The sequence below is a fragment of the Pseudorca crassidens genome, chromosome 8, assembly GCF_039906515.1.
Source record: "Pseudorca crassidens isolate mPseCra1 chromosome 8, mPseCra1.hap1, whole genome shotgun sequence".
Lineage (NCBI taxonomy): Eukaryota > Metazoa > Chordata > Mammalia > Artiodactyla > Delphinidae > Pseudorca > Pseudorca crassidens.
Window position 1 is genome coordinate 33,964,889 of NC_090303.1, and position 27,946 is coordinate 33,992,834.

The 27,946-nt window shown below is 38.2% G+C and overlaps 1 long non-coding RNA gene across 1 annotated transcript in view; it reads right to left on the bottom strand.

Annotated features, from left to right (window-relative positions):
- Positions 1-4,076: 4,076 nt before the first annotated feature.
- Positions 4,077-27,946, bottom strand: part of LOC137228567 (uncharacterized) — a 63,001-nt gene continuing 39,131 nt past the window's right edge. The window contains exons 2-3 of the long non-coding RNA XR_010945307.1: positions 18,160-18,328; positions 4,077-4,163 (exon numbers count right to left, since the gene is read on the bottom strand). This is a non-coding gene — a long non-coding RNA (uncharacterized lncRNA). The remainder of the gene's footprint in view (positions 4,164-18,159; positions 18,329-27,946) is intronic.

Here is a 27,946-nt window from a genome sequence, read left to right on the forward strand (position 1 = left end):
CACTACCCTAAAACTACAAGCTCCTCTATCGTCTGCCTTCTACCTTGCCCCTCTTCGATCTATTCTTGTTCCTGCAGCAAGGGTCTCTCAAGAATTCAGTCCCATCATATTTCTTCTGGGGTGAAAGTCTTTCAGTGGTTTCTCATTGCTATTGCTCATTGAATAAAGGGCACCAGCTTACCTTGGTACCATCCCCATCTCTAGTATTCAGACACCCGGATTATTAAATTATATTCAGATCCTTGAAAGCAACCAGGTCTCAGTTCTACATCTGCCTTCCTGAAACACTCTCCATACTCAAACCCTATCTTCCTTTCTCTCCCTACTTGTATGTTATGGACTGAATGTTTGTGTCTGCCTCCTCGCCTGGCCCTGCCCCCCACAAAGTCATATGGAAGCCTCAACCTCCAATGTGACTGTATGTGGAGATAGGGCTTTTAGGAGGTAATTAAGGTTAAATGAAGTCATAAGAGTGGGACTCTTATCTGATAGCAGTAGGGTCCTTATAAGAAGAGACAGCAGAATGCTCCCCGCCCCCCTTTCTCTTTCTCTCTCTTCACCTGCACTCCCACACCCCCCATGAGGACACAGTAAGAAGGCAGCCATCTGCAAACCAGGAAGAAAGCCCTCACTTGAAACTAAATTGGTTGGCACCTTGATCTTGGGCTTCCCAGCCTCCAGAACTGTGAGAAACCAATTTCTGTTGCTTGAGCCACTCATTCAGCAGCTCGAGCTGACTGATACACCACACCCTGAACACCACCACTTCTCCTTTCACCTCAGTTCTCAAAAGACCTCAACTGAGAAATTTTTCTGCAGGAAGCTTCCCTAAGTGACCCATCTGGGAACGGTACCCACAGCCATGCTCTCAGAGCACCATGTGTTACCATCATCCTCTCTCTCATACAATATTATCACTTCACGTTTCACATGTGGATTCCCCACTGGATCAGTCACCATGAAGCCAAATAACCCAATGGTGCAGCCTCAGGACCTGGCACATGTCTGAAATAGTGACGTCTCTGTGGATATCTTGTTAAATTGATTTGACCGTTTAAAAGGGTAGGCTATTTTCACTCCTCTTTCTCTTTCCTAGCCATGAAATATTTGTATTGAAATTTTTGAAAATATATTGAAGAAAGGACCAAGAAATAACAACTTTAAGGGCAGTAAATTGATTTATAAGAGAATGGTCTTTTATACAGTTTATAAATCTCTGTGAGACTAAAACCAAATAAAGAAAGGAACTGTAAAAGGATTTCTAAGTCCTTTCTAAGTCCTTTATAGATCCTCTCTAAGTCACTGCCATTTAGCAGGTATGTGACCTTAAAAAACTCAATTTCTTTGCCACCAATTTCCTCAGTTCTACACTGGATAATAAATAGTACCTGCCTCTTAGAACTATGGGGAAAATTAAACATATAAACAGGTAAAAGTTCTTAGACTAATATTCAGCACATACTAAGAACTTGATAAATGTCAGCTATTTTAACTTTTTTAATTAGTAAAACAGGTTCAAGAAAAGTCAGACTCTTGGTTTTGTTGCCTAGTAGGCCCGAGATTAAGGGCTGGGACTAGACTGTTTTAGGCTTTGTTGAGAATTATTGCTTTCCATGGGCTCTCCTTCTGACGTTGCCATCTCTCCAACACATAATATCTTATTTTATTTATACCCCACTGTGTTCCAGAAAGGACTTTCAGGAGCTTACAGATGAACATAAAATACAAGTAACGTGAGTTAAAGGCAGAATGAAAGAGAGACAAACAAGAACAAGGGCAAAGTTGGGCGAGGAATAAATAATATATTACTAAAAATTATGAGCACGTTAAGGCTTAAGATGAAAATCAAAAGAAGCTGGGGTACAAATGTTGTTTTAATTTCTCCTTCATTCCCCTACCCCTTTCTTCTTTCTTTCTCAAGATGATTTAAATGTTATTTTAACTTTTAAAAACCCAAACTACTTTCACATCAAATAATTCTATGCTTGTGGATAAAAACTGGTATTCCATGTTTTGGTATGTGAAGCCATATTTCAACATGCAAATAGACTACATATTAATTAAGGGAGATGAAAGAGCTTATTAGTGATTAAGCACCTATGACCTGCTGGATATCAGTCCAAGCTTTCACCCAAGTTGTTTTTTGATACCACAACCCCACGAAGTAGTTAAATATCCATTTTACAGATGCGGTACAGAGAACTGTAGTGATTTGTTCAACTACAAAGTAAGAACTCAAATCTATGTTTCTGATGCCTGAATTGCTAAGATCACATAAAGATAAATTCTTAAGATAAATTCTTATCAAGAGATAAGACACACCTTTGCCCATAGACATAAGAGCAGTTCTAAAAGGTCCTCAGCTTTTTGGTTTCATTTTCCTACTGAGAGATTTTCTTCTTAAGGGGTGTATATCATTACTTGGCTTTGTTTATGTAATCTGCCATACTGGTAGCAGAAGAGAAATTTAGGGGTGGTTGGAAAGAAAGTTTTAGCAGATATGCAGGGCAACAGGAGTCGCTCAGAAGGTTCCAGATCATCTCAAGTGTAAAACAAACAAACGGAAAAAAACCATGTGTCAGAGAAGCTAACAGATGTTAAGATTCAGGAATAAATATGATGGAGTTAAAAGCCTATATGGGTATATATGTATAGTAGAGCTGATTCACTTTGTTATAAAGCAGAAACTAACACACCATTGTAAAGCAATTATACTCCAATAAAGATGTTAAAAAATTAAAAAATAAAGCCTATGGCAGAATCAGAGAAGATCTTTAGAAATGTCCTTGTAGCCAAAGGGAAATGAGGATGTTAAAGTCTTTACGATCAGTTTATTCACATCTGAACGCTGAGAAATGACTGTAACTGGAACAATGAACACTTCTTCCTGCCATAGGTAACTTAGACTCAAAAAGCACAGTGAAGGTGACAGTTAAAATTGAGATATCTCTAGTCATTTCTTTTCATCCTTTTCCCCCTCCAGTAAATTGTCATTCATTTTATTATTACATAGGAGCTGTGTGATTTAGCTTGTGAAATGCCAGGTCTAACAATATTAACTATGATTAGTTCTGTTCTCTGAATACTCTGTGAATTGTTTGGTTAGTTAGTTTTTGTGAGGGTTTTTTTCCCCTTTTTTTTCCTTCTTTCTTTTTTGGCCACAGCGTGCAGCTTGTGGGATCTTAGTTCCCCAACCAGGGATCAAACCTGTGCCTACTAGAGTGGAAACACGGAGTCCTAACCACTGGACTGCCCAGGAATTCCCTTTTGCTTTTTTCTTTGTTTAAATTTTTTTTATGACTATAACTTTGCACGTGACTTTCGATCTGTCTTGAGTGTACTGTTCCTCCCTTGATCCATTATTCTGAAAAATTCTTAAGCATCCTTTAAGTTTTAAAGTAGAAAATAGAAAAAAATTGGACATGTACCCCATTTTTTTATTACAAATCTCTGGGGTTTGGGGTAAGGCAGGAGTTGACAGACTATAGCCAAATCCAGCTGGCTGCCTGTTTTTGTAAATAAAAATTAACTGGGCCACAGCCATGCTCTCATTCATTTGTGTATTGTCTGTGTCTGCTTTTGTGCTGCACTGGCATTGTTGAGTGACTGTGACAGGGTCTGTCTGGCCCACAAAGCCTAAAATATTTACTATCTGGTCTTTACAGAAAAAGTTAGCCAAACCCTAGCGGTAAGAAGGAAGAGACTTTTATTTTCATGTGTCAAAGGACAAAACAAACCTACCAATATGTGAGTGATATTTTCTTTCTTGTATGCTTTTCTGTGTTCTGTGAATTTTCTCTAAAAACAAATTTTTAATTAAAAAAATTTTTTTAAAGATTCAACTCAAATGGTATTTCACCTGAGAAGTCTTCTGTTAGTCCTGCTTCCTATATGTTTCCACAGAAGTGTTACATTTTTCTCTATTAGTTGTTATCATACTGTCTGGCAATTCTTGTTTCTTCTTGCTTCTCAGACAAGCCCATGAACTTCATGACAGAGAGCTCGGCCTAAGCCTTTTTTTTAGGGTCTCACTCAGAACACAACAATTTTATAGAATGATGAGAGAAAATACTTCCCTTACCTTTACAGCTGACGGAGTACAGCAGTCTCCACTTAACCGTGGTTTCGCTTTCCATGGTTTCAGTGCCCCAGTCAACCGAGCTCTGAAAACATTAAATGGAAAATTCCAGAAATAAGCCATTCATAAGTTTTCAATTGCGTGCTCTTCTAAGTAGCATTATAAAATCATATGCCATCCCACCCAGGACGTGAATCATGCCTTTGTCCAGGATATCCTGCCCGTGGTTCACTTAGTAGTGCTCTTGGTTATCAGATCCACTGTGGAGGCATAGCAGGGCTTGTGTTCAAGTCACCCTCACCTTAGGTAATAGTGGCCCCAAAGTGCCAGAGTAGTGATGCTAGAGATTCAGATGTATCAAAGAGAAGCCACAAAGTGCTTCTTTCAAGTGAAAAGGTGAAAGTTCTTGACTTGAGGAAAGAAAAACATTGTATGCTGAGGTTGCTAAGAGATACAGTAAGAATTAATCTTCTACCCATGAAATTGTGAAGACGGAAAAAGAAATTCATGCTAGTTTTGCTTTCACACCTCAGGCTGCAAAAGTTATGGCCACAGTGTATGATAAGTGCTTAGTTAAGATGGAAAAGGCATTAAATTTGTACAAAAAGATCCTGCGAGAGAGAGTCCACATTCATGTAATTTTTATATAGCATATTGTTATAACTGTTCTATTTTATTATTAGTTATTGTTGTTAATCTCTCACTGTGCCTAATTTAAATTCAACTTTACCATAGGTATGTATGTATAGGAAAAAACATGTACATGTAAGATTTGGTACTATCCGAGGTTTCAGGCATCCACAGGGGGTCTTGGAACATACACCCCTTGAAGAAAGGGGGACCATCATATTTTCATAATGATCATTTGTCTTCCTACTTTTACTCAAATATTACCTATCAGAGAAGGCTTCCCTGAACACCCTATATAAAAAAAGTAACACACTACACACTAACCCCTTTATTCAACTTTATTACTTTTATAGCACATATAACTACTTGATGTAGCAAATGTTTATTAGTTTATGGCTCCTCTCTCCCCACTCTTCTAGAATTTAAGCTCCCTATGGGTAAATCTGAAGTCTCTACAGTTAACTGCTATATTCTCAGGGCCTAGGACATAAGATTGGTAGAGCTATTCCTGTTCTCATTTTACAGATACTAAGGAAACCATATATGGAACATGCTGGTTTTGGATTTTATTTTTAAGTGGACGAGGTTATATTTGATTTATATATATTGTCTTTTCTTTTTTCCCTTTGAAAATAAAGACTAGATTACATATTTGAAATTTCCTGTGTAAATGTCCCTTTTGGGAACAATTCTTTTCCAAGCTATGGCCTCTTTTCTAAAAGATCATCTTTTTTTTCTTTTGCATTTAGTTAATATTTATCTATTATGGTTTTTAAGCAAGGTTTTCCCCAGCTTTATTGAGGTATAATTGACAAATAGAATGATAAGATATTGAAAGTGCAAAACGGGATGATTTATATACGTGTACATTGTGAAAGGATTCCCCCCATCAAGTTTAATTAACACATCTATCACCTCACATATTTACCTTCTTTGAAGAAGTGTAAACAGATTGCCTATAGTCACACTGAATATAATTGTTGGATCAAAGAATAATAAATAGGGACAACAAGATACAAGAAATGGGGACACAACAGTGATAGGCCCACGTACCCCCCCCCCCCAAAAAAAAAAGAAATGGGGAAAGGGGAGAAGACAGAAGAAATACATTGATATTCTTTGAGGACCAAAAGTGTCAGGAGGAGCATTTGGCTAAAAGGAGAGAAAACAAAACCACCTATGTCGCAACAGTAAGGGCAGGGGTTATAATACTAGCAATACTGCTATTTCATAGAGTCTAAGTAGTTATTTGAATGTAAAATGCTTCTTTATTTTATGTAGCACTAAGAAAGAAAAATATTTCGAATGAGGCTATGATATGCCATTGATTAGTAGATGCATCCTAATTTCAGAGTTGCTAAAATGGGAAAAAATGTGTTAGAATCAGTGTAATAAAGTTAACCACCACCTCCTCCAACCCCCTGCCCTGCCAACAACAAAAACTACTATCTCTCAATTGACCACTGGCTTTCACAACTGCCCTGGGAGTTTTCAATCCCTATAACAATCTCTGCTTTATATAAGAGAAAACTAAGTCTTGTAGCAGCTAAGTCATTTTCTCAAGATCACAGCACACTACGCTGGGATTTGGAGCCCATTACCACCATGTCCATCTGATGGAAGTCCAGCAACAGGGTACTACCTTAACAATAGGGGCTTGCAATTAATTTTTTAAAAATTTACTCATAAGTAAGGTATCTTCATAAGACCTGTTTTAAAAACATTACCACAATATTGTTATCATACCCAAAATTGACAATTATCCCTTTATATCATCTGATATTCAATCAAATGTCAAGTCCTTGATATAAAACATTTTTAAAATAACAATTTTATTGAGATATAATTCACATACCATAAAATTCATCATTTGAATTGTACAATCCAATGTTTTTTTAGTATATTCACAAAATTGTGCAACCATGACCACTATGTAATTTCAGTACATTTTTATCACCCTTCAAAGGAACATGCCATACCCATTGGCAGTCACTTCCCATTTACCCACAAACTCCCCAGTCCTAGGCAAACATTAACATCTATTTTTCATCTTTAAGGATTTCCTTATTCCAGACATTTCATATAAATGGAGTCTTAGAATATCTGGCCTTTTGTGTCTGTCTTCTCTCACTCAGCATGCTTTTAAGGTTCACCCACGGTATAGCATGTGTCGGCACTTCATTCCTTTTTGTGGTTGAATATTATTCAATTGTATGGACATATCACATTTATTTATTCATTCATAAGTTAGACATTTGAGTGGTTTCTACTTTGGAGCTATTATGAACAATGCTAAATAATGAATAAATGTTATGAACGTTTGTGTATGAGTTTTGCATGGATACATGTTCTCAAATCTTTGGGGGTTATACATGGGCAAGGAATTGCTGGGTCATAGAGTAACACTATGCTTAACTTTTTGAGGAACTGTCAGACTGTTGTTTTACAATGTACCATTTTACATTCTCAGCTGCAAAATGTACAAGGGCTCCAATTTCTCCACATCCTCACCAAGACTTGTTACTGTTTGCCTTTTTTATGATAGCCATCCTAACTGGTATGGAGTGTGGTTCCATTAACTTTTTTTTAAGTAGCAGTTTCTAAGTCTGCAATATTATAGATCAATTATGTACATATATTAATATATATATAAATAATTGATCATTATGATTGAAATCTCTGAAAATTTGGCAAATGGTCCTTAAACCACTTGTGTGCTCAGTCACTTCTATTAAATTCCCAGAGCTCAATCTGATGTATTTCAACAACACTCCTGTGGAGTAAGTTGGTAGGAAAATCATCATCTCCAAGAGCTACAAGCTGAGAAAGGCTGTCAGCCAAAAATAAATCATCCTATTCACAGTTCAGTGCTTTATTACCAGGTCACTCTGCCCATGGATAAGGAATGGGAAAAATAAGTGACACAGAAAAGACTCACTGAATTGTACACTCCGTTAGAATATCTAAATTTAAGGCAGAACCTGCACCTACAATATGTCTTTTTATGACTTGTCCTGTTCGTTTTTAAAGCCAGGAAAGTGACAATAAAAAGACTCTGTATCATGTAAAGTGACACATTTTATTTTTCATATTTGTTCCCCAAGGAGATAGCATTGCAAAGAAATAGCATCTCTCTGAAAGCCAAAGTACTTCCATCATTTAAGAACTCTCCATGGCACTGGCAGAAAAGCAAATATTTCAGTTCTCAAAAATCAAGACACATTTAACTTTTAACACAGTCTTGTTATAAACTGTGTATGCACCTGTGTATAATACAGACCTGTTTTATATTAGATACCTTAGCCATAAGAAATCTCTGCGTGTTTGTCAATCAGAATAAGACTGTAATGTTTGAGTTCTTTTTGATGAAACAATGGACTGAAGCAAAAGAGAACAAAACATCACCCCCCCAAAACCCCAAGCTGATTGAACCAAGCACCCACATTCTAATCCTTCAAATACCTAACACATGAGGTATCTCTCTGATACCTACTCTCAGAAAGAAGGAAGGAACTAAAAGATCTCTGCAGTGGAAGCACGGAGTCTTAACCACTGGACCACCAGGGAAGTCCCTTAAAGATCTTTTAAACTGTTCAGTTGCAACCCTTAAATATGCATTCTACCAAGAAGATATTACTAAATATTTAAATTTTTTTCCAAATCAATCTTTTGTCATGTTTATATATTGTTTGAATATCTACATAGAGTACCTGCTATATGTAAGGCACCGGGCAAGGCTAACCTTCTCTTGTTGCTCTAGCTAATATCAGCAATGAGAATGTCCTTGCTTTCCAGAATGATCTGACCAGATAATTGCATCACTCAATCCCTCACTTACTTCACATCTTTCTTCAAAGGCTACTTAATAGTTGAGGAACGCTCTACTTAAAACTGAAAACGTCCCTCCCATACCTCTAGCTCCAAGCATTCTCCTTCTCTATTTTAGTTTTCTTCAAAATACTTATTACCTCCTCATCTCATTTAATTTAGTTGTTTGTTTTATTTACTATTTGTTTTCCCCATTGGAATGTAAGCTCTATGAGGGCAGGGATTTTTGCCTGTTTTCTTTTTTCCCCCATTACTTTACCTCCAGGGTCTGAATAGCCCTTGGTACCTAGTGCTCAATGAATATTTCTTGAATAAACAAATGAATAAATATGGCCACTATTTATTGGGTCTTCGTAGTCTCTGACTTCTCAGATGCCTTTGATTTTTTTTTTTAAGCTCATATTTATTAGCCCTTTCTTAACTTTGATTTTCATTTTGGATGAACTCCTCATACTTTGCTTCTCTTTTATGCCCGTTATTTATTTGAGTCTGTTCCAGAGCCACTTCTCATTTCCATGTCCTCCTTGTTGATGAGTCCCAGCGCTAAACCCTTTCCTACCCTCCACTGACTACAGGCCATTTCTACAACTGAGTATGTCCCCAGTAGAAATCATCAGCTCCTCCCAAACCTGCTGTGGACTTGCAAGCTCCATGTTGGTTAATAACATCACTGGTACCCAGTAGCCTAAGCTAGTGATGTCCATATCCTCGGTTTCTGTGATGATCTTATGAGTGCTAATCTCTAACGTCCTAGAGCCCAGTTTCTCCACATCCACACTGTCACTACTCGAGCCTAGGCCCCAAGGCAACTCCAACCTTCTCCATACCTGTGTTGGGAGAGGTCCAGGAAACCTCAGGGAACAACCACGCCTAAAGCCACATTTGGGGAAAGAGGCTTAGGTCTTTCTGGGGTAAGTAACAATGGCTTGTGCAGCATCTGTGGGGTGGAAGCTGCCTCGCTACATGATTGATCTATGATCAGACAAAAGCGAAACATAGGGCTTCCCTGGTGGCGCAGTGGTTGAGAGTCCGCCTGCCGATACAGGGGACGTGGGTTCGTGCCCTGGTCCGGGAAGATCCCACATGCCGCGAAGCGGCTGGGCCCGTGAGCCATGGCCGCTGAGCCCACACGTCCAGAGCCTGTGCTCCACAACGGGAGAGGCCACAGCAGTGAGAGGCCCGCATACCGCAAAAAAAAAAATAAAAAGCGAAGCATAACCACGTGTGTGAGCTGGACATGGGGAGGTGGGAGCAATTATTTCTGAGGCAGCTGGTGAAAAGAAGAAAAGCAGCCCCTGACTTGGGGAACCAGCCTGACTCTGCCAGCTGGGTCTCCGTGTGGTTAGCAGCTGACCTGGCCTTCATGGTTAGGCCCTGGCGTTCTCAGAATCTCCCAGAACTCTAGATCCCATAGGTCGCTCTTTGTGATAAAGTGACACCAAACAAACAAAATAAAGCAAACTTCATAATCTTATCTAAACCCAGATGAAAATAAGGTTACTGCATAAACCACAAAATACCAAAAGTCCCCTCTCCCAGCTGATAGGAGTGACTGCTGTTCTGAAACAATGACAGCCTTAGCCTAATTCTAGTCTTCCCTTAATCTAGTTATGATTAAGATATACAATCATAAAGTTACCCCCACTTCCTGAGAGCATCCAACCCAGAGCAAAGCCCTGCTTCCTTGAGCTCTCCCCCAAATCACTTAACACCAGCTCAAGTCCATAAGAAATCCTTTCTCACACTGCTTTACTGACATGCCTCCCAGGTCCCCATGGTGAGCTTCTCCCTTGCTGCAAACTACAAGAGACCCAGCTGGTCCAACTCGAGGTTTGTACCTGGCAGTCGTTGGCTGCAGGGTTTGGACCCTGGTATGGGAACTCTGCTCTATATTTGTTTGAACCAATTAAGCCATTTGGGGAGGCAATTTTAGATGCTGTGTAGGCAAAGATAAGCACTAACTCAAATGCTTGAGGATATCTGAATTACACAGTCTTGAGAATCCTATTACCAGAGTGAATGCAAGATTGAAGAAAAGATATTACTTTCCACTTCAGATCCCATGGATTATTGAAAAACCCTTAACTTATGCCTTTAGAGAATATGTTCTAAAGTGGAAAAGAGGATGCGATAGCTGGCTACCTTTGACGCTGGCCTGATATTCTGGCTTTCTTCATTAATTTAAAAAATGTTTCCAGAATACTCAAATGCTCTGAGCATTTTTCTAGGCATTGTAGACATAGTAGTAAACAAAATATACAAAATGTCTCCTTGCTCTCTTGGATTTATCTTATAATTGGGCATGAAAGACAATAAAAATAAATGTATGCATCTGAAAAAAGGAAAGTGTCAGAAAGTAAATATGTAATAAGTAGTTTGTTAAATTAGGGAAACTTAGAGTGTGTCTTCACAGTTCCTCTAGATTGGATGATATCAGTAAAGGCCTATCTCAGGAGGTGATACTTAAACAGAGTTCTCAATATTGAGAAAGAGCCAGCCATGCATAGATCAGAGAGAGATGATTCTAGGCAGAATGGCCATCTAAAGCAAAGGCTCTAAGAACAGTGAGGATTGTCTTAGTCAGCTCGGGCTGCTGTAACAAAATACCACAGACGGGGCAGCTTCCACAACAAATATTTCTCACAGTTCTGGAGGCTGGGAAGTCCAAGATCAAGGTACCAGCAGATCTGGTGTATTTTCCCTGATTATTAACTCATTAACATTGCCAACATTGGAAACCTAAGAAATACAATCATAGCACACAGGAAAGACCCCTTTTCCTGGGAGAATGAATATGAAGTTATGTTTAAAGTCAGTGGAAGTAAGTGCTAGTAATAAAGCTGATTTTCATCACAGCTTAAGATATGAATACTTCATTGGTATAGATTTAATTTTTTCAATTAAAATGTCTTGAATTGCAGACCAGGAAAACTCTACCTCCTCAGTCTTAAATTTTGTACTTTCCCCAGGAGATGGACATTGATGGTGGTGGCTGCCACTTAGGAGGCTAGCACTCTCATAGTGCTTTGTGAATGTCTCAGTCTTGCTGACGATAATGAGCAAACAGAAAAATGGAATTTCAAGGCAATCAACTTAATTTTGGAATCAACAGCCCTACGTTTGTTCTACTTAATTCCCCAAGTCCACTTTACCAGAATATAGTACCGTCAGACTCTTCCATGCAAAGGGTTTGGACACTGCCATGTAGTCAGTAAGCATACAAGAGTGCCACCAACTATTTGTGGAAAAACTTACATGATGCATTGCTGATCCGTCAGAAGGGAACTGCAGTTGTGCTTTGATAGTAATAGTGTACCAAATGTGAAGTTTATTTCTCTTTACCTGTGTCTGGAGGTGGGCTAGCCACAGACACCGTCTGGTTTCTATAAGATCTCCCTCATGAGGTTAAGCTCAGTTAAGTCCAGTTATTCTAAAGAAACAGCAAAACGAGTCCCTTAATGGAGAACAAAAACCCCATCAATACCAACTTAAACATTATTTTGTCTAAGTGTACAGCTTCCTAGGGGTTCTAGTGGTAATATGTGGATGGACACTTAGGCCTGATAATATAGAGGTTGTGGGAAGATTTTCTGAGAAGACAGGTCTTAAAACCACGGACACCCTGAGAAGATACCTACAGTTGTGCAGGAAGAGGTAAGAAATAAACTCCTCAGAAACAAACAATGGCAATGGCTATGTCTCTGTGGCAGCATCTCCTAGGGATTCACTAGGAAAATTGCAGCCATTTAGCAATTTCTGAATGGAAAAATTACTTGAGCAGAGAAAATTGTGGCTATAATCAGAGAAGTATCTTAGGACAAGGGTTTCTTCACCTAGCTGGACATCAGATTCCCTGAGGACCTTTAAAATTAATTAATTAACTTAATAAATACACTGTGGCAGGTTGAATTATGGCCCCCCAAAGATGTCAACATCCTAATCCCCCAACACCTAACTATGTTACCTTAGGGACTTTGTCGATATGATTAAGTTAAGGACCTTGCGATGAGGAGATTGCCCTGGATTATCGGATGGACCCGATGTAACCAACAAGGGTCCGGACAAGAACAAGGCGGGAAGGATGGAGTCAGAGAAGAGGATGGAACTGAAGCAGAGGGTTGAGTGACATTGGGTCACGAGCTGAGAACGTGGACAGCTTCGAGAAGCTGGAGAAGGCAAGGAAATGGATTCTCCCCTGGAGCCTCCAGAAGGAGCACAGTCTTGCCTACTCATTTAGACTCCTGATCTCTAGGATCGTAAGAGGATAAATTTGTGTTGCTTTATCTCACTAAATGTGTGGTAATTTGTTCCAGAAACACTAGGAAACTAATACATATGCTTTATTAGATTCCATTTTACAAATCATAAAGGTGATCAGTGTTTACTGCCACAATGAGGCAAGACAAAGATATAGAGAAAAAAACTCCCTCACCTTCTCCGTTCAGGACCTCCCCTAACCTCATCTCCTGGGCCACCTGAGTTTTTCTACCCACACCCAGTGCTGGTAGTTCTACCTCTTCAGTCAGTTGCTTTTTAGTTTAAGTATGAAGGCCTTTGAATTAACTAAACTGTCCCACTAACATATTCTCTCACTAAAAATGGCAGGTTATACAAATGGCCCTCCATCATTCCCCTCTCTCTATCCAGGACCCTTTGCAAAGTGATTTGTAGCAATTCTCTTCAAAATGTGTGTTCTATTTCCCATACTAACTCTGGGCTTGGCCAGGTGACTTGGTTCGGCCAGTGGGACAATAGCAAATATAACTCAAACAGAGGCTGCTGGAATTGTTCTGCTTATGTGAATTAGGCCAAGCCCACCCAGGCTGGAAGAAATTCCCACCCAACTCACAGACTCATGTAAAATAATAACTGTTCATTGCTTCAAGCCACTAAGTTTCAAGGTGATTTGTTATAATAAGTAACTGCTCCATCAATTGAAGCTTTTGACACCTTCTCAGGTGCCTTTCAAAGGAGTTTGGTTTTCCTCTCTGGTCTGAATTTCTGAAAAGAATGGTCTACAGATATAATCTATATCAAGCTGAGGCATCATATGGTCCAATCTCAATGAGGAGTCACATTCAAAGATACAATGATGAAACAGACAAGCAAGCAAATAAATAGGGAGATATAATTAAAAGCAACTAAAATCTTTTCTGAAGTTTCTTTTATTAATGCACTGCAAAACTTCTTAAAATCCTCCGTCCCTGTTTTTTTTTCTTTCTCAGTATCTCCCACATATGCTAGCTAACCCCCCAATCCAAAATCTCTCTCTAAGCTCTCCAAAGTTTTTTCCACACCATGTCCATGCCTCCATTTGAGTCCACTTCTTTTCCCCCTTCTTTCTAGAATAACTCCCTGCCTTCTCCAATATAAATTAGCGAGCAAGCAAGCACTCCTTTATTTTTCAGCCTACCCATTATCCTGATGTCAACTTCATATCAACTCACATCTTTCCATTGGAAAGATGGAATAATACTTTTAAGAGTGTGTGGGGTTGGGGTGGGCAGGAGCCATGGGGAAGTCTGTGAATAGTCATATAAAAATAATAATATTTCTGGCTGTTTCTCACAAGAATCTATGGTGAGTAAAGGCACTGGTAAAATTTAAAGCTAAAGTTGAATAAAGTGGCTGGGAATATTATGGCAAATTAATTTTAAAGCTTTCTGAAAAAATAACAGAACTAAAATTTCAGATGATCTTAACCGAACATGGGAATTGTCGGCGATTGTAGATGAGGGATTAAAGTGATCTACTCTTGGGGGAGAGATGATGAGGTAAGTCTGGATGTTGAGAGACAAACATGTTTACATTGTTTTGTTAAAAATTTAAGGAAAATGCTAGAAGAACAGAGTAATACATATAATTTCTAAGCCACTAGAGTAGGAAAAATCCAAGATAGTCCAATCAATCCAGTTCAACACAGGAACTATTTCAATTGAAATAACATTAATCTTATAAATCAATTTGGGATGAATTGATATCTTCATGTTGTTCAGCCTTTCATGCAGGCTAGTCTTTTAAAATCTCAAAAAAAAAAAAGGTTTGTAGTCTCCTTCTTACAATAGCTGCATGTTTTCTTTCACATTTATTCTAGGTGTACTGTTATATATTACCATAAACATGAACATGATGTTAGATTTTTATATTTTTAACATTTTTATAGTTATTTCAAAGTGATTAATTTTTTATATTTCCCATAACTTTAGTGAAATTCTTGATGATACTAAGATTTCTCACTGGCTTTCTAAGTAAATAATTTTATTGACTAAAAATAATCATTCCTCATTTAAGAGATATCAAATATAATTACAGTTGTTTCATGGGGTAATTTTTGCTTTGTTTTTAATAAATCATAACATATTTTTCATAAAAATTCCTCTTTTCCTTCTAAATGTTATGCCTTTTATATCTTATGAATTGGCCAGAATATTCAGAAAATGTTATCTAATATATGAAATGGGACTTTTTAAAATTTATTTATTTTTTTAATGGAGATGTCTATGGTGTTTCACCCTCACACAAGATGTTAGCTCTTGGCTAAAGAAAGAAACTACTTATTCAAAGTAGTTGAATTACCTTTTTTGAGTCAAAATTTAAAAGAATTTAAAAAAACATTAATGACTACTGTGTGCTAAATTTACAACTATTCTTTAAAGCAACTAGAATAGACTGAAACATATATATATATATATTGTTTGTGGTACGCGGGCCTCTCACTGCTGTGGCCTCTCCCGTTGTGGAGCACAGACTCCGGACGCGCAGGCTCAGCGGCCATGGCTCACGGGCCCAGCCGCTCCGCGGCATGTGGGATCTTCCCAGACCGGGGCACGAACCCGTGTCCCCTGCATCGGCAGGCGGACTCTCAACCACTGCGCCACCAGGGAAGCCCTGAAACATATTTTTAATATAACTTGAATGTGTCCAATTAGATTAAAACTCTTTCATAAGTAATACACAGTTTAATGTCTCTACAACATGTAGAAAATTTATAATAAACAGCAGTGTGAAAGTGCAAGAGGAACTTTGTCTTCCTAACTCTTTTTCTCTTCATTTAAGCTTAAGTAATAACTCAAATTCATACTTTTCAACATTATGGTTATTCAATTATTTTTGAGTCTCTGCCACAAATATTTTTTCCCCGTAGGTTGCAATACATCAAATTTGATAAATGCAGATATTTTAGTGAGTTGACAGATATTTTAGTGAATTGATTTGTACTTCTTAATGTTTGAAATTTATGTAGTCAGTTGACATCCTGGCTAAGGCAATATAAAATACTGAGAAATAAAAGTACAAGCTTGATCTTAGTTAACATATGCTTTTTTGTATCAGCACCATAAAATTCTGCATTTAGGAATTTTGTTAATATGCTGTCATTTTACTGGAAGTAAACTGTTGCAATGTAGATTTCTCTCAGTTAAAAAGTTAACAATCTAAAGACCTAGTTTTGTGTTGTTTGCTAGGCCTTTCTGGCTTTCCCTCTTAGAAAGATACTCTTAAAATAAATCTTTTTTCAGCATCTTAGTTTGAAGATTTGCCTGTAGAAATCTCTTGTAGAAAAGGTGTAGATTCTCTCTTCCCTTTAATCCATTTCTTCACAGCCCTTATTGGACACCTACTATGTGCTCTACATGTTTGAGATAATTCGCAAATGAAACAGAGATCCCCATCCCAGAGAAGCTGATGTGCCAGCAGACAATAAACAGGAAATGTACCAGTGAATTCTGTGGTATGTTAGATTCTATATGTGTAATGTTACAGGGGTACTGGGGCGGGAAGGATTGCAGAAGAAAGTGTAAAAAAAAAAAAAAAAAGGGTCAATAGAGGCCTCACTGGGGTGAGATTTGAGGAAAGACTTGACAAAAACCCAGGAATGAGCCAAGCAGATATTTAGGAGAAGGAGGGTTCCAGCGAGAGGAAAAGCTAAGAGACCACTGTGGCTGGGACAGAATGAGGGAGGGGAGGAGGGACAGAAGCCAGAAAGGTAATTGCAGGGTCATTTAGAATTACTGTAAGGACGCTGGCTTTCATGAGGGTCATCGGAAGGCTTTGCGCAGAAACTTGACATCATGTAAGAGATATTATCAGAGATCATTCTGGTTGTGGTGCTGAGAACGGTCTGCAGGGAGCAAGGGTATGAACAGTGAGATCCATTAGGAAGTTATTTCAGCATCTAGTCCAAGGAGACAGTGGTTCTGACCTGGGGCAGCAAGGCAAGTGAGAAAGGTGGTCAGAGTTTGGGTTTATTTTGAAGGTAGAGCCAATAGGATTTCCTAACCTACTGGATGAGGGTTTTGAGAGAGAAGAGTCAAGGAGGATTATATCAAGAGTTTTGACCTGAGTGGATGGACGGGTAGAGTTGGCACCCACTGGGATGGGGAAGGCGGCAGGTAGAAGAGGCTTGGAAGCGAGTGGAAAGCTGGACTCCCATCTTGGACTTGTTGAGCTCAAAATATCTATTAGACATTTAAGCAGAGATGTTGAGTAGGGGGTTGGATATATCTGCATCTAAAGCTAGATTTATAAATTTGTAGTCATCAGCATTTAGAAGATAGGTAAAACCAGGTTTCAAATCTTAATCTTTGCACCATGGATGATTCACAGAAAATCATTCATATAACAGATGTAGAAATTAAGGCACAAAATTAAAATTATAAAAATGTCTAAGCTAAACAGATTCAGAGCTCTTCTCTGGCAGGGACACTGAGGCCACACTTAAAGGACTGTGCTCTGTGTGTGTGTGTGTGTACGTGTATCGCCTTACATTCTAACTGTAACATGCAAACACTACAGTCATGCTAGAAATTCTTAACAAAACTTTACCCACAATCCCACACTTAAGTCTCAAGCGTCTCCATTTTTCATGTTGTCTTCTAGATCTTGTCCATTTATTTAATAATAAGAAAGAGGCAATAATTGTCACTTTGATGGCTACATATTCTATGGAGTTGGCATACCATAATTTCCTTACCTAACAGCAGTACGCAAACTCGGCTGAAGAATGTTCTCACAATTGTAAAAATAACAAACCAGGCTTGGGGGAGAAGATGGAAAGGAAATGCACCAAGTGTATTATGTCCTCCTTCCTATCGTAGCCTAGATGTAACATCCCCCAGGAAGCCTCCCTGGACCCCCCAGCTGGGTTGGGTGTGATTCTGAGGTTTCTGGCACCTTATCCTCCTGTCACACTGTGTACTGGTGACCTGCAGGGTTGTCACCCCGACACACTGTCAGGCTGTGTGCTGGCTCACTGCTGCCTGCCTGATGCTCAGTACTTCTCTGCAAGACTAAATACAGGGATGAAAGAATGAATGTTAGGATGCTATGTTCTGAATGGGTGGTAGAACACTGACATCTCAAAATCTGTGTTCCTATTTCCCAAATTTCCTTTCACATATACATCTTATAATATTTTAAATGGTTCTCAAGTGAACAGGAATGTGCAAAAGACAAGAGTCTGAAGAACATAAAATCTTGAAAAGAGGCTTTTTTTGTTTCTAAAATGCAAAGACTTTCTAGGTAGCACCGGCAATGAGTAGTGTGTGTTGACTCTCTCCAACTTTCTGCTCCACTGGGACCACGCTTTCCGTCCCTCTTGTGTGGGTAGGATAAGGCCTTCTTACCTGTTCATATGAAAGAGATGCAAGAAGGAACAGTCATTTCCAGACTGGAGTATTGCTGCTGGGAGCCCCTGCAGAGCTTGCCTTCCCCCAGACACCGTGACCAGAATGTTCCAGATAGTGGCTTTTCTGTCAGCCAGGTCTCACATGAGAACCACACGAAGCAGAGTCCCTAGACAAATGGAGATGGACATGTCATGTGAGTGAGCAATGAACCGCTGTCTTGTGAAGTCGTTGAGATTTGGGGATTGTCTGGTATTGATACTAGCCTATCCTGATCGTCACTTTGTGGGAAAAACTTTGCTTCATTACGCCTTAAAGAGAGACAGCCATTGAGCTCCAGAAACTTGAAAACGAAGCACAGGAAAATTAACCATCTCTCTGAAGACAGAGTAAAATTTAAATGCTGAAAGATTAGAAGAGGAAGCACATCTGCTTAGCGACCACAGTACCAAGGTGGAAAACCTTCTAGGCATTTCTCCTGTGGCTTTTCTTCGGCTTACACTCAGAGCTACTTAGAACCACAGTTTTACCTAATAGGTTAGTAATTGGATGCAGTTCTTGATAGTGATCCTGGGGCCTTTTGAACATTTCCTATGTAAATCCAGGGGTTGCTGTATTGACAAAAAAAGACAGAACGGGGCCCATGAGATTACTTCAGGATTTTTGCAGTCCTAAATGTCGGCAGCTGGATTGATATTCATCACTTTCTGAAGTACAGGCAGTAAAAATAAGATGCATACATGCCAGTTTTGATGTGTATTTTAGTACCTTTGATCATCCCCAGTGGAGGAGAAACCAGCAGGCTCTTAATATCGAAATCCCTTGCCTTACCCAGGGCCCTATGAGGACTTCATTAATTGGTAACTTTTGGAAAATCCATGCGGGAAAGCAGCTGCAGAATTATTGAGAAAGTACAGAGCTTAGAGTCAAAAGACCTGAATCTGAGCATCGACTCTGTCGCTCAGAGTTATGATACCATATGAGCTGACTTTTAAAGCTTGGTCACACGTCATAACCTGTATTTCAACTGCCTCATCAGTAAAATGCCAGATTATGAGGATTACTGTGAAAAGTGCATGAGATGAGGTTTGTGAGAACTCAGGCTATCCAGGCTCCTAGGGATTAACTTCTTCACTAAGGTTTGTTCTATTGACCATGTTCCTGACTAAGAACAGCAGAAGCTGGAGATGCATCCAGAGAGACCTTGCTGCTGCATTCATTATTTTTTTATCCCAGAGGGTGCCTATTAATCAAGTACTATTTTTGGTGTGGGCTCAGGAATTTCTCCTACAAATAAATGGAAAATGTCCATGATAGAAGTGGCTTACCCATTGGTATTCACGGCCAAGCCTCAGACCAGGTGCTACGTGGATTTCTGCCATTCTGTGCAATTTGGACAAGCTCTCATCAGCACCTTTGTCTCTAAGAGTGAGTCACACTCGGTCTTATGCGGGGCAACTGCAATTAATGAAGAGCCCTGTGCACATCAGAAGCAATTCCACAGCCTAAATGCTCAGAAGAACGACACTAATATTTTAGCTAACAACTCTGGCTCTACCTGCTAACAGTGGGCTTGGGAACTCATCGTCTCAAGTTCTGACATTCACTGAGCTGGACCAACTAATGGTGGAGGCTTACGTTTGAAACAGAAATCATTTTGAGGAATGGACTTGGAATTATCATCTTGGTACGGGCTCTCATTAAACAGTCCTAGAGCATAGGTGATGGAGCATGAGTCTTCAGTACATATTTCAAATCTTCATAGTTTAGTATTTATAGACACTCCAAGAAGAAGGATGTCAGAAAAGGGATTTATAGTTTACTTTGCCCTCCTTCAGCCCTCTTTCTCCCACAGCTTTATTGAATTGGATGGCAGAAGAAAAAAAAAAAAATCTCTCCAAGAAACTTTTGTTTGGGCTTCTTTCAAATGTGCTTCACCTAAAAATTTCTATTCAAAAATACTCAAGAAGGGGATTCACTTCAAGTTTCCTTCATGTGTGGCTCAAGATAAGGAGACTGTAATTTGGAATTCTCGGAGTCCTTTGACACAGAAGTCTAATACTGAGATGGGAGTTTGTCTTTATAACAATGTATGATGCAATGTTCTCTCTCTCTTTCACCTTGAGATTCCCAATCAAGCAGTAAGCATTTCTCTCCCACGTTTATTGAAAACTTACTACTTGCCAGGTACTTTGCATATGCCATTTCCCAAAGAGTTCTGTGAAGGAGGTAGTTTTCCTCACTTTGCTGATAAGAAAAATGTAGCTTGGGGAGATTAAGTAATACTTAAGGTTACCCCGTTGGTAAATAGCATAATCAAGGTTCAAACTCTGGGCATCTCACTCCTGAGTTGGAGCTACTGTCTCTCAGTGGCAGTGATAAGAGGTAGGTTCTGAAGCCCTGAAAAATGGATCTGAGTCATTTTTCTGGAATAAGTGGAGAGGAAAAAGGAAGTTCTAAGAAGATAGAGGGATTAAAAAAACTTGAGAATGGTTTGGGGTCTACCTGTATAGATCAGAGGATACTAGTTTGGATACTAGAATTCCCCTTTCTGGAAATTCTGCTTTTCAGAAACTTGGAGCTGCCCACCAATGGAGAACAGTTAAATGGTTCATAAGGCAGAATACTTTAAAGGCCCTTGAAAAGCCAGAGGGTCAAGATATGAGCTTTGCGTGTCACTCGCTAATTAGTCTCTTCCATCTTCTACAAAATGGGGGAAATAATATTACCTACTTCCTAGGGATATTGTGAGAATTAATGCAATAACTCATGCAAAATGCTTAGAAGGGTGCCCAGCGCATGGTGAGCACTCAGTAGATGTTAGCTTTTATTACCTACATGATGTGAAAAGGTGTCCGTGATATACTGACATATGAGTAGAAGAACAGGGTGTACACTCTGATTCCATTTTTGTAAATATGGACATATGCAGAGGAAATATCTGGAAGCATATACATCATAATGTTAAGAGTATTAATCTCTGTGATCGTGAGATTATTTTCTTGTCAACATAGGTGATTTTTATAATCACAAAAATGTGGTTTCCATTTTGACAAAAACAATAAAAGTAAATTAAAAACCCTGGGGGAAAACACCCCACAACTCTAGCTTCTTTGGGTTTCTGAATTCCAAGGCAAGTTAGTGAAGAAGATGACGAGATCTAAGTCTCAGTTCTGTTATCTTAGCCGTCATTTAACCAGGGTCTCAATATCTTGTAGGATTATTATAAAAAAGCAAGCAAGCAAACATCTAAAAGCGCCTAAGCCCTCATAGGAATTATTATTACTCATGGTCTCTTTCACAGGCTTTAGAAGGAACATTTTGTTTCTAGGGCTTAGAATTGTGACAACCAGAGTTTTGCAAATAACAATGACAGCAATGACAAAATATTATCCAAACCTCAATGGCTCTTCCTTATTTTAAACAAACTGTGTGCACAAGAATCTCAGTGTTTTTAAACTCCTCTTCAAAAGGGAAAATATTATCTCTAACTATTAAGATAATGAGAGGACGTTTAGTGCCCACACCCATGGTATCTGCATGAAGAAACAAACTATGGATTGATTCTCTAATCTCCAACCACAGAATTTCCTCTGTATAATCTGTACAATACATATTATTAAGCACACTGTTCACAATTAAAACCATACTAGATGCATTTGGAATTAATACAAGACAGAGGTGAACGAGAAAACTAAACCTCTCTTCTCTTGACCTTCCCTTCCTCCCTCTCTGCCCCACCCCCATAATTTGTCTCTGTCTTTGTCTCTCTCAGTAAGAGCTTATCCTAAATAACATAGTCTGACTTTATCCTAAAGTCTGTATTGATTAAAAAATATTAATGTCCCAAGGCATCTCAAATCAAAACAAATCTTACTTTGTAACCAAATATAAATATCACAATGGAAAAATTGTGTGTGAGGGTGCACAAAAGGCAGAAGTTAGAATTATTCGCCCTTTAATAGTTTTTCCTCAAAATGTTTGAAGCCTTAACCTTCTCAATCTGAAGTCACGCCTTGTATTTTGTTCAGCTTGTAGATGCAAAAAGAAATGTAATTTAAATAGATATTTTACTTAAAATTAAACCATAGCAATAGATTTATCTATTTCAAATCTGTTACACTAAAAGCTGACTGCCCTCTGGTGGGCTGTTTCTAAAATATTTAGCACCTCTTTAACTTTGCTTTATAAAATATTGTAAGTGCCATGAGATTATTTTATGATTCAATTCCTGTAAATAAGAAAATTATTTGGGAAAAGGAGAAAACTTTAAAAAGTTAAATACTATTTATAAAATGTAAAAGCAAATTATGATGAATTTAGCTATTTTCTAATTTTTAAAACCTGTTTTTCCTTTAAGTGTAAATTTTTTTAGTTTCAAGCTTCAATTAAAGGATGGAAGCAAAGCAAAAAATTTTGGGAACTTTATTTTCATTTTTTATATATCTCCATTCTGATAACTGTGTTGTTTTTCCGTTGTTAAGCAACAAAAAATATAAAGTGTTTACCACACTTAGGTTCTGTTCTCTGGCCCTGTTTAAGTGTTAATTTTATTGTTTGCAAAAAAGAAACAGAAATGAGATCATTATATTCTTGAGCCCCCCCCCTCCAAAAAAACCCCACATGATATTGCTTTGGGAAAAAAAAAAAAGCTAAAAAAATACCACGTCAAAGTACAAGAGCTAAGATGGGTATAAGTAGGAAGCACGTTTAGGGACTATTGATAAAACGCTTTGGAATCTTAACAAACTCCAGTGCACTGTGAATCTTGTGATACAACAGGATCTCATTCTCCTCTGTTTGCAATTCCTCCTAATACAGAGGTTCTAGTGAGCTGCAATCTCAGCCATGCCAACGAACTGAATTTTAAATTTTCATCCAGCGATTTGGACTGTGTATGTCAACCTCTGAGGCATCACCAAGCCCATTCGTCAGACCATGGTCACTAACTGAGAATTTCAACTCATGTTTTAAATTATTTCCTCGGCATACGTCCCATACTTATGCAAACAAATCTTGTGAAAAATATTTGAATTCACATTAACAAAGTTATTTCAAATAGATAAAGAGTGGGTATATAGAGATAAAGAGTGGGTATATAGAAGTCAAGGATCAGCAAACTACTTAAAAACGAAACAAAAGAAGAAAACAACCTCTTAGCCTCTCTGTAAGGAAAATGAATAGTACTGAGTAATTTATCCGATCAATTTCATCAATACTGATAACATATCTGGAAAATCCAATTTAACATCTCCCCTCCTTTTCTTGGTAGCACTGTCTTTTGGCAACGGCATAAAGATTAATTTATTAACTCTCAATTTCATTTAGTATTTGCAAATGGAACCTCAGAAAAGAAAGAAAACTCTCCTTTTGTAACAGTGGAATTGAAGATTGCGATCAAATTCCTAAAATACACAAAGATCCCCCAAATTCAGTCTCTCAGGCAGAAGACATTTGAAGCATGCAATAGCAACTTCAGTGTCTTTCTCCAAAACAGGCAAGAAAGTCATACAATTTAAAATGTTTCCTGTAAGTATTTTGTAAGTTAATATTTTTCATGTTTGCTTTTAAACTAATTAACATATGAAATGACTTTAAAATGGAAAGCTGCCACTTCTGTGAGATTTGAGTCCACCCCGCCCAACCTTCGAATACAAAGTAAATGGAAATATAGAAATGAAGAGGTGAGTACCCATCAGTGAAGGACTGCTTTAAAATTGCAATAAAGTTTACTGTTTTATAAGGGTTCACTAGAACTTCGTTTGAAAGCCATAACAGCGAACCAGGTTATCCAATTTTCTCACCCTGCAGAGACAGCACTAGAGGCTGCTCTCTGCAGTTTTGCTTTCTGTCTAAACAACTCCGTCCCTCCTTGAGCCTGAGGGAATTAGAAATCTCCCTGTTCATTTGAGTTATTTGTTATAGTTGTTCACTTTAAAAATTATTTAAATTATAGATCCTGAGCATTTAGCATTATTATTCATGCTAAGTTTCCAATTCAGCTTCAGAAATATTTGAATGGAAACACAGGCGTGTGTAGGTAAATCAGCATCTACACAGAATAAAAAGAAGTCATCCTACCTAGCATTTCCAGGTATGTAGGAACTGAAAAATTAGCAGTGTGTATGTGTGTGTGTGTGTGTGTGTGTGTGTGTGTGTGTGTGTGTGTGTGTGTGTGTGTTTGTGTGCGCGCGCGCGCGCTCACGGGCGCGTGTGTGTAAACAGATATAATCCTACAACTGCCTCTGAACTCTCTGAATTTGCAACAGTTTGTACTCTGTCAGTGTCCATTAAATCGATATTTTTATAGTTTAAAATGTGATTTTTCCGTCACAAATGTTTACCGGCTAATTGCAGCTTTGCAACTTCTTATCAGAAAGCTTCTCCATGTGTCCTGCGCTGAGCATTCCTTTTTCCATCAACAGAGGGCACTCTGTCGTTTGCCAAGGAACTCAGCAAACTCGGCGAGGGGGCTGAGGGCTGGGAGTGCAGCATCTGACAGACGAGGTCTGCACAGAGTTCGCTCCAAAAACAGGCAAAAGCTCTTCTAACTGGTCAGTGTATAATTTATTGGAAATGCTACTGATCATTGAAACAACACACCTGAGTGAAAGAGTACCCCGTGATTTACAAAAGTCGGATGCAAGTGACTTTTAAGTCAGTGGTATGTTACTATTTGAGTATCACCCAGATGGTTAGCATTGGAAATCATCATTTGCATAAAACCCAGATGCCTGCTCAAATCCAAGCTCACCTTGTAGAGGGAGTGACAGCTTTATTTACGTTGCCTGCCCTCGCACTGTGTGCAGGAGTGTCTTCAGTGTGCCTGCTTCACTACAACTTAAATATATTATAGCTGTTTTATATTTGATCCAAGAAAAATGAAATAATTCCTCATATGGTAATCTATCAGGGTCATAATTGACACATTGGAGTGGTCTAGACTTTTTCTCTGCTACAGGTTATAGAGAAAATTTCAGGTGCTGGGACTATTAATTTTTCACCAGTCAAAGGCACTAAATTTAAACTGAAAACTTGAAAGAATGAAAAAAGATGCACTTCAGGAAAATTAGATTTTCTTGGGGTATTTGTCCAAGATCTACATTTACTGATACGTAATTTATTAGACACTTCAACACAATGAAGTAATCATAACCTGGTAGTACAAGGATTGTATTTTACTCTCTGTGGCAGAGAAGTTTTACAAATGTCTTAAAGCCATTGTAAAAGCAACAGTGAGAAATCCTAATAGACACCAGAATCAACGTATTTGACAGAAGTGTGTGCATTATCATGCCCCACTATTTTAAATGAGAGTATTCTATCTCAAGAACTGGAATGATACCACAAATAATAGAATAAATGGGAATGTAAAAGTCAAACAGCATGACAGAAACTGCTCAGACTTAGAAAAAAAGCTTTTTATGAAACAGATGTGTTCTAAAAATCCTCTTATGAAAAAATGTGCTCCATTATTACAGAAGGAAAGAAATGGAAGGTTTTCTTCTGTTCAATGTATGTTTATGTGATATTAAGGATGATGAGGCAAATATTTAACACCTAGGGTATTGCATACAGCTAACAATAATTCCTTTATCATTTACCCGACAAGAAGATAAGTGCCGTTTTCCTTCTTTTGCAAATATATTTGCCAGCAGCTGTTTCAACATTTATAAAGACCATTTTCACTGATTGCCAAATAACCATAAATTCATTTATGCATATTTTTGAGTTGGAGGCATAAAAATAATTACATGTCTGATTAAATCCACTTATGCCTTCACATCTTACTAAATCTATAATAGATATGAATTGTTACGATGTATTACATCTAAGTGCATAAATAATACAATGCAAATGTAGAGCCCAGCTTTTCTACAACAGCATGTACAGCGATAATTTACACAAATACAGTTGCAATATATTATTAAAAATAATTTATTTTAGAAATTGTTATGGAATGTCTGACACAGAAAAGTGGGACTTCAGCTAGAAAACTAAAGAAACTATCCTTGTTTATCATTACCTCACTGTCCTGAAATGTGTATTAAAGAGTTATTTTAATAAGCTTGTCATTAGAGGAGAATAATTAAGCTGAAAACTCCTTTTCTTAATATGCAAAGTACAGAAAATCAAACATACACTTCCAACTTTCTGAATTCTTGAGGTATATCAGTTGCTTCTCCCCCCACCTACCTCCCACCCCCGACCACAGTATTCCACCCACCCTCACCCACCTTCTCTGCCACTTCGAACCAAGGTTTAACTGATTATAGTACGTGGGAAAATACTTTAAGGGACTGTTCAAAGTTAAGAATCACAGCGCGTAGAGAGAGCAGTTTGATTCCACTCCTAACTCCCTGCAAGAGAGATGGAATTTTGCTTTCTTTCGATTGAGACTCAGCTTATAATAACTTTAATCACATAATATTTAACCATATCTGTTATACTACAGCACTTGGTAACACTTCATTTTGAGTGTCCCAGCATTATTAATTCAGTTGGTATTCACTGTAATAACACAGATCATAATGAACTCATTTGGTATGCATGTGGATGTCATAAGTACTTCCATAGGAATTCTATTGCATTTCAACATTAATTAAATACACTCCCTAATTTTCTTAGGAAAACAGGCATACACTGTATTTCTTAAGTACTATATGTCTTTCAATAGAACACACATAGGGCTGATTATGAAGTCATATGTAGAATTATCTGTATACACCTTTATGAACATTTTTTTTATGTGAAACAGCTAACAAAGCAAAATCAGAATCTACATTTTTGTGGATCATGATATATTTTCTTAATACCAGCATTTCATGAATGCAGAGAGAAGTGACATTTACAATCACATTTCTCACGCAAAGAAGACAACCACCCTACATTAATTTCCAGAATCTCAAAGACAGATCACGTCTTTCTTTAAAAACAAACATAAAAATAACAAACACCAGCGAATGAAAGCCATCTAACCAGAGGGAGTTTGCATGCTCATTTTCTTTCCCCCCTGCTTTCCCAGATCCTAGAGGTGCCCATGGCTCTGTGGACTCTGCTCCTTTGATCTGCTATTGGGGTATGCCACTTGTGTGATGTCATTTACTCAGCAAGGAAAAAATACCAGCCCCCCACTGGTATCCTGAGATGGCCATGTGAAGTGGCTTATCAAAGAATAGTACAAAATTGTTTAAAAGAGAGATCTCCTAAAATTTACTAACCTTCAATCACATGAAGGTTTCTAAAATCATACAGGCTTTTTCCTGTGTTCATAAAAGGAGCTGAGCCCATTCTCTTTTCTGCCAGCAGAAATCACATTTCTCAGCCCTATCATACCCCTTATGTTAAAGAAAAGTAATGATCCGAGATTTGAGAGTGTGTGAGATTCTCTCCTGAGTTTCAGCTACAAGCCCTTTAACGGGTTCCTACGTTAATATGAGGGTGTGTTTTTTGTTTGTTTATTTGAGGGTTTTTTGGCTTACTGCTATTCTGGAAACTGAAATCAGGTAGCAGCATGAGGAAGTAAATCTTACAGGATTTAAATCTTAATATTATAGGAAGTACACCTTATTTTTTCCCCCTCACTTGATTCTGTAATTTCAAGGTGGGGGGAGGAGAATTATTTAATTCTTAAAGCATCTAAATGTGTTTTAAAATGAGAATCTCTAAACACCAGTTAAACCTTAGCATTATTTGTTCGTTATTTCTCAGTCATGACATGAATAGACAAGCATACCTTAAAGAATGGTATCTTTACTGGGGAAATACGTTCTCTCAATGCTGTGAC